The 15,368-nt window shown below is 34.0% G+C and overlaps 1 pseudogene; it reads left to right on the top strand.

The window, feature by feature from the left end:
- Positions 1 to 14,370: 14,370 nt before the first annotated feature.
- LOC116072281 lies at positions 14,371 to 14,511 on the top strand (annotated as a pseudogene).
- The last annotated feature ends 857 nt before the right edge of the window (positions 14,512 to 15,368 follow it).

The raw sequence follows: 15,368 nt of genomic DNA, 5'->3' as shown, positions 1-15,368 counted from the left end.
CATTATTCAATTGTCTCACTGGGAAAGAAATAAGAGATATAACGTATTAGAATTTTTGTTGTTGTTTGGCTTTTATGTGGATTTACATTTTTCGTTAAGTGAGCTAAAATAAAAAAATGGATATCACGTTAAAACACAAATAAAATTTAACAAAATATTTGAGTTTAATTTACACTTACACCACTGAATCAAAATATCAAGCTATTGATGCAAATTAATCAATGGAAAATATCGATTAACATAGATTTTAGTTGTTCTTTACAGAACAATGTCTATTATAGAAAAAGTGCAAAATTCTGAATGTAAAGGAAAAATGAACAGGTTGTTTAGGTTTCAATCAGATTCCAGTCTACAAAAAGATTTTAATATAATTTTCAGATACATTTGTTGTTAACTTTTCGTTGATTAAACAATAAAATAAAACTCATTGTGGCAAGAGTATGACAAATTAATATGACTGTTGATCACCTATTAAAATACCTGCTTCATGTCTATGTACGTATGGTTGCACAAACTAGAAGGTTTGGGTTTGTGGAGAAATTAGAAGCTATGTTTAATAAATGCCAGTTGTAATATTCTGGGAATACATTAGGCTACAGTCAATAAAAATAAAGACAAATTCTAAAATAATTCTATTAAACCAAAAGTTCAAGTAAAAGTAACTGGAACATCAAAGAGAAAATTATAAGTGTTCAATTCTGCAGCCAAATACTACTCTATTTAGCTGTATTTGATGAGATTTTGATATGTGTCTCATGCATCTAGAATAATTTCAGTTTTACTCCACTTCTTTATATTTTAGCCTCTGGATGTCTATACTCCAAATATCCTCACCAGTTGTCATTCTATGTAAGACACAGTGTCACAACAATTTCATCCCACAACTCAGGAGGTAAGGGGAGGTGGATTTATGTGAATTTAAACCAGCCTTGTCTGCATATGAAGTGCCTGTACATAATTAAGTCCTGCCAACAAGGAAAAATAGAAATAATAAAGACATTATAAGACTTAGTTTTATTTTAAATTATTGGTTTGGAAAGCTAAAGAGGGATGATGTAGAAAATTTCATTACATATAGTAATCAAAATTGCCCCTATTCATGGATTGACATGATTGTTTTTTGTGTCTTATACTTCTTCACACTCTATCCAGAGGATGTACGTGAGATACTCAAAATTTTTATGGACATAATTTTCTCATCTTCCATCTAACTGGGATTTGTTTCTTCTTGTGGCAAATGAGCCTGTAGGGGAAGAAATCTAATACAATAGTTTTTTTTAAATATTTCTGAATGTTATTATTTTGATTCAGTTATTTTTCTGAGGCAGTCCCATAATAGGAAATATTTATACTGTTAAATTTTAAAAATAGAAGTAATGTTTAATTAGACATGTTAGATTAAACAACAGAATTATGTATTTAATATTTTGACTGAAATCAAAATGTTTCAAAAGCACACAAACAGGGATGATATTTTGAAAAGGGAAGTAGGACTTGGGCAGTTACAATGGTCCATGCTTGTAATCTCATCATTGAGAAGCAGAAACTGCTTTCAGTGGTTCCATCAGTTCCTGTCCTCTGGGGACAGCCAGAAGTCTGTCTACAATTATAGCAGACTATTAGGAAGCATGTCTCTCTTCCTTCTTTCTTTCTTTCCTTCCTTCCTTCCTTCCTTCCTTCCTTTCCTTTTTCTAGAAATATTTGGTACTTTTGTGGTTCTCAATGACATCCAGCCTCTGGTTTCTGATAATCCAGTCAATATCAAGTTGGGTTCTCTCTTGGGACAGGGGTCTTAAGCTGGTCAAAATTCTTGCTTAGCCATCCCACAATTTCTGTCCTATTTTACCACAGCACATTATACTGGTGGCACAAACTGTAGACCTGTTGTACTTCGAGGATCTAGGACAAATGGATTCCAGGGGATTCTGGTCCCACTGGAAATATTGTTACAGTTCTCAGAAGGAAAGCCCACGAAGGGTCCAAGGTTTTCCTTCTACTGTGGCAACACCAGTGTCAAAAGTAGGGGCAGTTGGAAACAGGTCTGGAGGGCAGTGAAAGGCAGTGGCATTGGCTTAGCCTGACAGGTGGGTCCAAGATCCAGAGATGGATGCTTCAAGAGAGAAAACTCTTCTCCAATGTGTTATAGTCCAGTAAATTAGCCACTCTCAGAACCTTCTCGGTGAAGTAACTTGTGTACTTTACCGCATGTATATAGGAACTTTATAAACATTGAGGAATAGGGTGGGATCCAGGGATAGGTGCTTCCATTTATCTAACCTTAAAATGCTAGCGATGCTCTATTTGTATGGGGTAGGACTTCAGGTGTCTTCCTTGGTGACTCATTGTCATGGACCTCTCAGTTGCTTTAGGCAGGGAGTTGGCTCCCCTCCTACCATTTTCAATTCTGAGTTTCATAGAGTTTGTGCTCACTGAAGTTTACCAGTTGTTCTGTCTGGTGGCACAATCCACTTGCCTTGCATTGATCAAAGGTTTTGTAGCTGATTTGGTGTTCTAATCCCTCTATTGGAACTATTGGTGAGCTATAGGAGATGGCTGATTCAGGACTGCATACTCTTTCTTATTAGGAATCTTAGCTGTGATTCACGCTAATTGATGCCTGGGAATTTCTGCTGCAGTGGGTTTCTACCTTGCCTTCAAATTGCCTCAAAAATTTAGATGTCTGTCCCAGTCCTCCATCCTCCCTTACATGACTGATTCCTCCTCTTCCTATCTCCACCTACCCTGATTCCACCTGCAATATTTATTGTATTTTCACTTCCCAGGGAGACCCATGCATAATACCTTGATCATTTCTTGTTATATAGCCTCTCTGAGTTATTGTATTATAACAATACTATCTTTCGCTTTAGAGTTAATATCCACTTACAACTGATTACACACCTATATTATTGTTCCTGTGTCTGGGTTACCTCACTCAGAATGAATTCTTTATAGTTCCATCCATTTTCCCACAAAATTCGCCATCTCTTTTTTTTAAATAGCTGAATAGTATTCCATTGTGTAGGCAAATCATATTTTCTTTCATTCTTTCATTCATATTTTCTTTCTTCAGTTGAGAGACATCTAGGTTATTTCCAGTTTCTGACTATTTTGAATAAACTGTGGATATAGTTGAGCAAGTTTCCTTGTAAGGTGATGTGGTGTCTTTTGGACATATGCCCAGGGTTGGTATAGCTGGGTCTTTGGGTGGTTGGAGTTCACCTAAGTAGGTCTCTGCATCTGCTTTCAACCGCTGACTTCAAAAGTTTCTATGATGTTAGATGGTCTAGGAACTTATATGTGAGTATAGCAGAATATCATTAAGATTTATTTTTTCATTGTCTATTCTGTCTCTGGGCTATCTTTCAAGAAGTATGCCAGCCAAGCAGGCATGAGCTCTATCTGTTGGCATAGACCTCAAATTAGTTGAGTCATTGATCAGTCACTTCCACTAATTCTGGGCCTCCACTGCATCAGGAGCTCTTTCAAGCAGGACAGTTTGCAGGTGGAAGGTTTTATGACTGGGTTGATGTTCCATTCCCACCACTGGTTACAGAGAATGGTCATCTCAGACTCCATATCCTCCCTTACTATGAGGATCACACTCCTACCACCCTGAGAACTCCTACTGAAGTGGGTTTCCACATTGCTTCCCAAATGTCCTCCAATTCAAGTCATCTCTCAGCATACTCTACACCCATTTCTCCTCTCCCAAACCTGATCACCCCTGTTTCCACCACCCGCAGTGCTCTCACAAAATACATTGCCTTTCCCCTTCCTAGGGAGATCTATGAATTCCCTCTTGAGCCCTCCTGGTTATTTTGCTTCATTAGGTCTGTGGATTGTAGCATAAAATATCATTTATTTAATAGGTAGTATCCATTGATAAGTAAGTATATACCATATTTGTCTTTCTGGGTCTGGGTTACCTCACACAGCATGTAATTTTTTTTCCTAGTTGCATCCATTTGTCTGCAAATTTCATAATCTCAGTTTTTAAAGAGCTGAGTAATATTCCAATATGTGTATGAGTACATTCACTTATACATTCTTCAGTTTGGATATATAGGTTGTTTAGAGTTCTGGTTATTATGAATAAAGGCATTGTGAAAATAGTTGAGCAAGTCTTTGTGATAAGATTGACTATCTATAGGATATATGTCTAAGAATAGAATATTTAGATTTTTAGTTAGATAGATTTCCAGTATTCTGAGGAATCATAATATTGATTTGCATAGTGGTTATACATATTTGAAATCTCACTAGCAATGGAGGAGCATTCCCCTTGATCCACAACCTTACTAGTATGGGCTGTCTTCTGATCATTTTAAGGTAGAATCCTAAAATACATTTGTCTCCATTTCCCTGGTGGTTAAGGGTTTTGATTACCAGCAAATGAGATTTCTCTATTTAGAATTTTCTCTTTAAATCTATAACCAATTTTTAAATTAGATTGTTTAGTTTGTTGATTTCTAGTTTCTTGAATTCCTTATATATTTTAGATATTATCCCTTTGGTAAATGTGGAATTGGTAAAAACCTTTTTCTAATCTGTAGGATGCCAGAAAAGTTTTACACTTTTTTAATATATGTTACTCAGCATTAAGTTTGAGGATCCTTAAAGAGGTATCTAATAAATGATTGAATTAAATTAATAACTGTAAATCCATGCTATCCAGATACTTAGCCACATAGAATTTTTAAATACATATATGTTGTTCTAGAAATAGACTTTACAGTAGAAATTTCTGATGGGTCACATGATATTTTTCTGTAAGCTGTATTGTGAGAGGGCACATGATGTTTTGTTGAAAACCAAAGACACTTGTGACAGTACATGATATTTAGAAAGAATAAAAATAGAATCCCATAAGCAGTGAGAGGAGGGTCTGGCATTCCAACACTGCGCATTGTTTCACTGGTCTACGCTGGTCTTTGTTGGTATTCACTTAGTAGAGAGATGCATGTCAAAGACCTTGTCATGGTAGTCCAGCTCATGTGGCTGACTTTTTCCCATTCTGTAGATTCTTGTTCTTTCGGCTAGATTGTGTCACCTCTACTGACTCAAATTTGATGTCTTCTATTGAACTGGACTGCTGGTATCCTGAAGAGTAGAATCACCCACAAAGAACAATTTTTAAACAAGTGCCCCAAACCCTTTTCCTATTAACCTTCTTTTACACCTACCTCTGGTTGGTGGGTTGGAAGAGAGGTTAAAGTGTTTAACAATGATGCACGCAATAGGTTTTGAAAAAAAATCTAGATTTAAACCTACAAGCCTCCATTGGCACTTGTGACTTATTGGGATGAATGTCTATTACATAATTTCCTCTAAGCTTACCTTGCTAAATATTCAAAACGACTACATGAAGCTTTCTCTTGCACCATCGATTTTTTTCAGACAGTTTCAATTAGAGAATTCAAGGTCTTATATAGTATATTTTACAGGATTTCTGCTGTCTACCACGAGTGCTTACTAAGAAATGATATGACATTTTTGCCTTAATTACTTTCTGTGCATGTGGTGAGGCATTTTTTTATTGATCTCTCATTCAGTTTATTTTGCATCTCACTGTCTGTGCACTCAGTGTAGACATGCAATTGCTGGATTTACCACTAGTTTTTTGTAAATGACTTTTTCATCTGTAACGATTGCATAGCAAATAAAGATTCCATGGCTAAAATTAAGCATAATTGATTCCCACATTTTTTTATCATAGGTGCGTTTTTCTTCAGGGAAGCCAGTTATATCCAGAAGTTCATAAAATTAGCCTAAATACCTAATATTACTAATGAGGAAACTTGAAAAATTATTTGCATTACTGGTTTTTATTTTCTTTCCATATATAATATGATATTTGTCTTGGATAAATTCTGTTGTCCTTCATAATACATATATATGTATGTATGTATGTATATATATATATATATGTATGTGTATATATATACATACATATATAAATGCAATTTTAGAAAATTCTTTAAAAATTCCCTGATATATTATATATTATATTTCTTATATTATATATTAATATATAATAAATATATTTCTTATATTATAGCACATATAATATATTGTATAATATAATATTATATATTTTCCATTTTAATTGATTTCCAGTTAATATTAAAAGTGTAAGCATTTATATTTTCTAGATATTGTAGGAAATCACTCTCAAAGTTATCAATTAGTGGCCCTCACTTTTTGACAGAATAACACTTAGTTTATGGTTTATCTTATTGGTATATATTTCAAAGTAATATACATATTAGAATGTAATTTTTAGCAACTATATTAATCCATTTTATTACTAACATCAGCCTATGCTGTTGGGTAGATAAATTGTCACAAAATATCTTGAATTTTTGTATTATTATCTGATCCAACTATAGTTTAGAACATCTGCAGACTCTCACAATTGTGTTTCTAGAATTGTAAATTAAAGTTCATGGCTGTTATTTTTATTAAATTAGAATTCAATACATGGCATCTTTCATTCATCTCTGATGATATCTGGTTGGTATAATATAAAAAGCATGCTAACTAATTTAGATTGCATACCTTAATCTACAGTTTAGGTAATCTAGTAGACTGTTTCAGTCTGTAAATGCAGTGGGATGGGCCTGGAAACAAGATTTCTCTGCTCACTCTTCACAAAAGAACTCTGTCCTAGTGAGCACGTTAATTGCCTCCCTTTAATAACCCTAATAAAGAATCAGTCATCTCGTAACAGAATTCTGATGAATAAAAGCATGGAAGCTGCAACACATGAGATAATTAGTTATGTAACAGGATAATAATGCATCGTGTGAGTGCCATGAGACAGAGTTTACTTGTAAATTAGTTACCAGTACAACTAAATTCATTTTATAATCTCACTGTTTTAGTTAGGGCTCCCTAAAGGATCAGAATCAATATTATGACATATATGATATCTATTCACACCACATACACACACACAAATACACACACACACATACATACACATGCACACATACATGCACATGCACACACCCATATACACAACCAAAATTTATGAGGTCACCTTTAAATTAGTAAAACAAACAAACAAACAAACAAAGCTATAGCCTAACTGAGAAGTGGACAGCCTGATTGTCACTAGTTCATTGAGGCTGAATACATCAATAGTTGGTGTAATCATACAATAGCTGTCTCTTATGAGGGATGAGGGAGGACAACAGAAATACTCAGGCCACATGGCAGAATCCCAATCTGGAGCAAGTTAGTGAAACATTTTCTAAAAGCTACTGATCTCTAAACCATGATGAAATATTGGAAACTCTTATACTGCCATCAGTTTAAGAACAGCAATGACAACAACAGGGCAAAGCATCTGGGAAGCAAGAGGGAAACATCTACCCTTATTTTTACATGTTCTCCTTCTCTTCCTCCTCCTCCTCCCCCTCCCCCTTCCTCCTTCTCCTCCTCCCCCTCCTCCTCCTCCTCTTCTTCCTCCTCCTCCCGCTCCTCTTCTTCTTCCTCCTCTCCCTCCTCTTCCTCCCCCTCCCGCTCCTCTTCCTCTTCCTCCTCTTCCTCTTCCTTCTCCTCTTCCTTCTCTTCCTCTTCTTTTTCTTTATGGACTGCTACTAGATGGTGCTGCCAACAATTAGGTTAACATTTCCCCATCAATCAAGGCAATGAAGAAGAAACTTCTACAGAGGCCCCTAACTCATTTGATTTTAACTTGGCATTCAAGCCTACAATAACACTCAGCAAAACATACAGACGTTTCCTCAATAGAATGTTTTCATTTATGTTGCAGTCATGTAAATGATGTCATGTTTTCCATAAAGACTGATATTTAATGTGGAAAAAAAACCTCGTGTCTGTTCCAACATTAAAATATCTAGATAGATAATGTTCCTATTCTAAGAAGCAGAAGTTACAATTTAGCAAATAGTCAAATAAATGCATTTACTATAACTACATAGTTTTTGTTTAATTATCAGAGACTTTGTAGTCAAAACAGTTACACCAATTGTCCTGGTTTGGAAAGGAACGTCCTCTGCAAATAGTGAATTGCATCCAAGGACATATTACTTGGAAACAGGGTTAACAAGCTGTTTCATTAAGCTACTCTCGTCTACATATATGTGATTGCACAGTGTATGGTTGTTGCTATAATCATATTATTGTTATTTTACAAATTATTAAGTGATTTCTTCAAAGATTCAGATTAGTGTTTACTAATATGACAGAAAAGCTAGTCTCTAAATTTCATACTCCCTCACTATTAAAGTATGTATGTATATATGTTCATAAGTTTAGGTGGTGTCTTTCCATAATTTCCCAAGAACCTCAAATGGAGCATGACTATCCTGCCAGCTTTGGCTAAATTGTATATCTTAATAGACAATGCTGACATTTTTTAGTAGCAGTCTGCTTCTCCACATGGTGATATCATTGTATACCTTATCATGACACGACTTCTCCTGTCTCAATTTCTATGGCCGGTAAACTATAGAAGAGGTGTTTTCTGTAAGCACTTTGTAAAAATAAATAAATAAATTCATTCATTAATTAAAATAAAATAAAAACTAAAATATTTCAAGTACTTTATTAGGTTCTCTCTCTCTCTCTCTCTCTCTCTCTCTCTCACACACACACACACACACCACACACACACACACACACACACACACATGCATATTCTTATACCAACACATACTAAGATAACATGTATTTATTTTCAAAAATGTTCCAACAGAAAATGGAGATGCATTATTTGTTCTCAAAATTACCAAGGATTGTTTTACTTGTTATCTAAAGATATATTTTATAGTTATCAATTTTATTAATTTATACCCTAATTGATTGTCAGAGATTATAAGCATCAATTCAATCATTCATATTTGTTTAAGATTTTTCTATATAGTATAGTATGTGATAGGATTTTTAGAAAATAAATGCTCTGTGCTGCACTGAAAGATGCTTATGCTGTAGTCCTGAATGTATTATAATCTCATCTTACAGACAAGTATTTTGACAGTGATAGGCAAGTCTTTATATCTAATTAATATTAACATATTTTGTCCTTTATTACTTGGAGGGCTTGGATAAAGTATCTCACTAAAATAATGGAATAGTTTATTCATTTAATTTTTAATGCCAGCTTTATTATATAAATAAAAAACATTAAATGTTGATTCAGTAAATATTTTTATGGTAAGTATATATCCAGGTTTATTAATAATTTTTGCATTGCAATCTAATTTGATATAATATTCTTGCAATAATGTTGGTGCTTGGATAGCTTATGTACACATATAATTCATCTTTTTTCTCTTCTTTCTATTTTGTACAACTCCTTATGTAAAACACTTAATTGGCCATTTCCTACAGTTTTACAATCTTTGTCTTTAATTTGAGCATGTAACATGTTTTATTTGTAGTTTTATTTTGTTTTGTTTCATGTTTCACAGACAGTAAACATTGTGTTTGTATAACTTGTTTCTTTCCCTTTTGTATCCTAATTTTTGATGTTTTAATTTTTAAATATTCCCTTTTGTATCCTAATTTTTGATGTTTTAATTTTTTAATATTCCCTTTTGTATCCTAATTTTTGATACGTTTTAATTTTTAAATATGTTAGAGACGTCTCATTCGCTTTTCTCTTTCACTAAAGGAGAAGTGACATGGCATAAAAATGATACTGATATCTGTCCTTTAACATCTGCAAGCATACACAAATAAAAGATAAAATAAAAAGGAACATTGAATGGCATATATTGATTATTGTATGTATCTGATTTTAGAAATAACTGGAATCATTCACTTAATTATAAATATAGGCAATAATAAAATTGTCATGTACTTATCATGCATGTCATTATTATTGCTAGTGTTATTTTTTTCTGAAAGGATTATCCTAATTTGCCTTTTTTCTTTCTTGCATTTTTTGAGCATCTGCCTTGACTTATTCTTTTTCTTCAGAATGTCCTATAGATCCTTGATTATTTTTATTAATTTACAAGGACTGATATCACAATAACAGGATTTTTTCTGCTAAGTTTCAATTTCTTCTACATTTTCACATTTTCAAAAAACAAATAAATCCATTTCTACAGTGAATGATGACTGTTTTAGTTAATTCTGCTACTGTCAATTGTATTACATTTTTTTCTTAAATATACACACATATAGGTATCCATCAATCATTTTCATATTATGATTCATCTCAAAGTAAATTGATTTGAGAGAAATGATTCAAATTTTTTCTAAGATAACTTATAGTGCACATTTCTCTCCAACATACCCAAACTTTTGGCACAGTATTTCAGGATAACTCCTAAGTTAATAAAATTCATCAGAACATTTGTCTTTGTCTGAACTCTGTACCTCTAGCCTTCCTAGGCAGTCATACCTCAGTGCACAACCTTTACCCAGAAGCAACATTTCATAAACTCTTCCCCCACCCCATCCCCCTCTTTCCTGCAATTCTGCTTTGTTCTTTTTCTAACATTTAAAATACAATGTAAGTCCTACATTACATATTGCTTCTCTATCTTTTTTCTACTCATGTATCCTCTTTCTACTCATGTTGGAAGCTGATTATAGATTAATCTATGAACTAATGTAACCATTGTCAAATACCTTTGTCAGCTTTACCTTTTAATGGCTACCATATTTACTTGCTTATCTAATGAAAGCCGATCTGCCATCCATCCTATCCTATTCTACTACTAGAACTTCTATCCTATTCTACTACTAGAACTTTGCCTTTTTGTATAAACGTTGTCAGTGAGCACACATCAGGAAGAATTTGTTCTTACTAGGGTCAAGTATAGATTTGCAGTCCTCCCTTGAAATGGTGTTAATGGTTGGTTTCCTTACAAACAACACATGGCCGCATGGCCATTGTATACTTTTGGTCTTGCTGTTGCCTGGGCTACCAATATGCTGTCTAGCAATTATGTCGCAGTTGGTCCTTCACTAACATCTTCTCTGTAGCAACAAATCTTTGTTTATTTCTTGAGTTATTTCTCATAACTCTAAATTTTGTAATCATTGTTTCATAATTTGTAGGATTTCACTTTCCTACAATACAAACAAAATTATTTAAAGTAAGAAACATTGGTCCAGGGTACATGTTCTTTTTTTATAAGTATAAAGGTAATGAGATATCTAGCTGCATAATGAAACCAGCTGACTTTGAAAATATGTTATTTATTTAATTAAACATCCTTTTCTAAACTGTTTTTATATGGTTGAAAGTATATACTCACTAAGTCAAATTAGAAAACAATACACTATAAAGAGTCATAACAAAACAGGCCTGTATTGTCAGCAGTGACATTCCATGTAACAGAATCCTCTGTGCTTGCTATACAAAAATATCATAGATGTTTGTCTTTTTTTCCTTAAGGGCCCTGAGATGACCACAAACATGCTGCTAAAATTCTGTAGAGAAATTGTAAGAAAAGATATGCAAACAATATAAAATTTTCTTTTGGAATATACTTTAGTTATACTTTGGACCTCCCCAGTGCTTGGGTAGCTACACTTGCACTCACATCAAACATACATATACACTCAATTTGTCACCTTTACACATGTAACCATGTCTAAATCTACAAACATCAAAGTTCCATTCCCATGAAATGGTTTCAGCAATTACTCATAAAAAGATTATTTCACAGAAATCCTGAGACTATACTGGTTTTGATCTTTCAATTTCAAATCAGATACTGGATTAAAATCATGTTTACTCGTCAAAGAAATGTTTGCATATGTGTTTTTATCTACTTGAGAAAAAATGTTAATTAGCAACTCCTATGTCTTTTGGAAAAACAAAAAATGTTTTTTCCTTTTATTATTCCTTACTATCACATTTTTCTGTGAACACAATGCCTCATGCTTCATGAGAAAAGAAATAAATCGTTTAACTAATGTATCTTTTTTTCCCCAGAGGAAAAGGGTAATGAACACTGTCAAGCACCATAGGGAAATGACCTTATAATAGTATAATTCAATTTTTTCTTGCTTTGAGAATTTGTGTTCTTCTTTAATAAATTGTTTTTGATTTTGGAATTATCAATGTCTCAAAGAAAAAATCTCAAGAACTTTCTCTAACAGCATTCCATAGTTGTTCTTTGAATGTTGCATAATAAATAGAAGAAAGAAAGAAAGGCTTTGGCAGATGTGCTGATAAATTAAGTGAAAAACCACCATATTGTTCTTTGCCAAATTGTTAAAATATGTGTATAATATTGCTTAGGTAGGTTTAAAATTTTCAATGTCATATCACTCATGATAATCATCATGATTCTAACATAAATTATAACTATAGTTTAAACGTTTAGAAACTTGTATCTCTAGTGAATACTATTAGAGTACATTTTCTTTGGAAATGCATATTTATTTACTTCAGATTTTAATATTTAAATACTGAAAAATTCATGGAGGTTAAGTAAGACAATATATGGCATATGTGATTTATATCCAAGGAAGCCCAGTAGGCTGGTGTAGTAATAGATTTGTGTGATTCATCTATATTATAATGTATGATGTATTCTACTTATGAGAAAAAAAATGATTTCTAGAGTTTTAGTCATGATTAAGATTTACAAGTACTGAGTACACCTACGAAAAATTTGTAAAGCACTTGGTCTCTTGGCCCATAATCAAATTATGTGAAAACAGGTGATAACTTCTGGACCTTGGAAAATTTACTTTTCCCTGTTTGAACCATTTTCTGATCTATAAGATTTGTATATTATGAACAATGATTTAGTTAGGTAGTGTTAAATGAGTACGTGACACACAAACACAAATCATCAGCCATCTGGTATAAGCACTCCAAATACAAACTCATGAATTTGATTTAGTGACTTATAATAGAATACAATGATTAACTTTCTAAATCCTCTGGGCTCAGACAACTTTATTCTATGAATTTACTTTAAATGTTAATCTTGCCAAGAATTTTAATACATACGTAAAATCTCAAAGTCAGCCTGGCTCACATAGATTTTTTTTTCTAAAAAAAGGAGGAGAAAGTAGAAGAAGAAAAAGAAGAAGAAGAAGAGGAGGAGGAGACAAAATCTGAAAAATTTTCTCATGAACATTACATTTTATTTATATAATTTGATTTTCCTTGGTTGTCTTTATCTTTCAAAATCTGAAAACTAGGGACTTACTTACAAATATAAAAGCTACAGTATTCTCTGTGACTTATTTACTTATTTAAATCAGAAACAGTAGTGAAATAAAAGTGCATCTTTGGAAAAAATCCAATGCACAAACACACAATGATTTAAAATTAAGGCATTTATGTTGAAATGTCTGAGTGTCTTGCCTGCGTGCAAGTAACTATAACATACAGTGCCTGTAAAAGCTAGAAGAGGGTACTCGTTTCTTTCCTTCTGGAGCTACAGATATTTGTGACCTGGCACTTTGTTGTCATCTGCACGAAGACAACTAACTGAGCTAGATCTCCAACTTCCAAAGTGATTTTAAAAAATAAAATATTCAGCCAAGCAGTGATGGTACACGCCTTTAATCCCAGCACTTGGGAGGCAGAGGCAGGCGGATTTCTGAATTCAAGGCCAGCCTGGTCTACAGAGTGAGTTCCAGGACAGCCAAGACTACACAGAGAAACCCTGACTCGAAAAACCAAAAAATTTAAATAAAAATAAATAAATAATAAATAATAAATAAAATATTCATAAAGATTTGGTTCGTTATTTATTTGATACTGGGAAAGAGGTAAACATTTGTTTTACAATGTAAAAGAAGTCTCAGAATTTAAATACTGTATTAGTCTTAATGATAAATATTTTAAAATACATGAATTTCCAATAAACATAAAACATTGAAATATTTTTTTCGTACAATGGAGTAAATTCTGACATATTGCCTATAAAAACAATGTATTCTACATTTGAAATAAAAATTTTTAATTAACAAAACTGAAAAATCCAATGTTTTCATATTTTTGCCAAATAACTTGATTTCTTAAACTACACATATTTAAATAATATTATAAACATTGAAATTGCATTTGCAATATTTTAGAGCTATTTAGCTCATCAAAGCCACATCTTCTATGGTGTTTCATTTAGTACTTTATATAATGGATACTTTGCAAATCTTATAGAAGAATATCATTAATTTTAGGTTATTTTTCCTAAGATACAGATTTTATCAATGAGAACTGGAGAGGACAGTTGGCTAGCTTAGTTGCTGGTTACAGCCTCTAGCCTAAAGGAACCTTGGTGTTTCATGAATGTTCCCATTGTCTTATCTGTAGCCATTTAGAAATTTCCTGAAGTGTAGCAGAAATTATAAATCTAAATTGTGTTCATTATAAATGTTTCAAAAAGTAAAACTAAATAAAAATCTTGCTTTCCTCCCTCTTCTGGCATTGTAGGTGTGGCAGTTGTGTCATATATGGATCAGTAGGTAGCAGAGAGAAGAGGTACTATGTCCATGCTCACCTCTGGAAAGCATTCTACCTGTGGAAATCTAAATGATTAGTAACCTAACATTCCCTGAAAAGAGCAAGCCTGAGAATATCACCAGTCTGTTGCCAGGTAGACCTGGTAAAGACTGGAAGTTAGATGGAGACTAGAAGAAACCCACCTTGGATCACAGACCCCAAGCAGGAGTGAGCCTGAAACAGACTCCTCTTGAAAGGGGGCACTCAGGCTGACGAAGAGAGGAGTGAGCTTGAGAGGATGCCCTGATTAATGCCATGGGGCACAGACTGAGGTCTAGCCTGAGAAGACTACCAGCCTGTTGTTGCTCAGGCAGTTTGGGGTAGAGGTGGGTGGTGGTGTATATAGATCATGCCTGAGCCTGAGATGACTGCAGTCACTCAAAGACCCCAGGTGTCAGTAAGTGGAACTAGTAAGAGGTGGAAAAACAGATGAAAAAGAGAAACAGAAGGGTGTTCAATGAAGGGAGGGAGAACTGGAGATTTGATGGTAGGAACAAATAGTCTACGATACCACACAGGACCACGGTGGGGTCCTAGCTATTCCTGCTACCGGGGGTCATGCCTAAGGTTAGTTATCACCAAAGCCTGGAAGGACAGCTGTGGTCTGGGTTGCCTCCTGTCAGACTTGTTGATATTTGAGGCCTGAGCAGAACTGGCCCCACCCCTTACCTGAGCTTCCTGGGGAGCAATGGCCCTGGAGGTATCAGTGCAGAACTGATCATTCTCGTAGACAACTTCAATACTTGAGAAAGCCTCCACTGACACCATTGCTGCCACTTAGGAGGAGCAAGGCCCTCAGGATAGGGCATGAGAGAGCATGCCATTGCTGTGACATTGTCAAGGGAGTGACCTATTCTCTCATCCCTCGCCATGTACTGTAGTCAAAAGAAATGGTCCCATTGTCATC

This window comes from Mastomys coucha, unplaced genomic scaffold (assembly GCF_008632895.1).
Source record: "Mastomys coucha isolate ucsf_1 unplaced genomic scaffold, UCSF_Mcou_1 pScaffold1, whole genome shotgun sequence".
NCBI classification, from domain to species: Eukaryota; Metazoa; Chordata; class Mammalia; order Rodentia; family Muridae; genus Mastomys; species Mastomys coucha.
The sequence above is the reverse complement of the archived record's forward strand: the minus strand, read 5'-3'. Positions and strand labels throughout refer to the sequence as shown.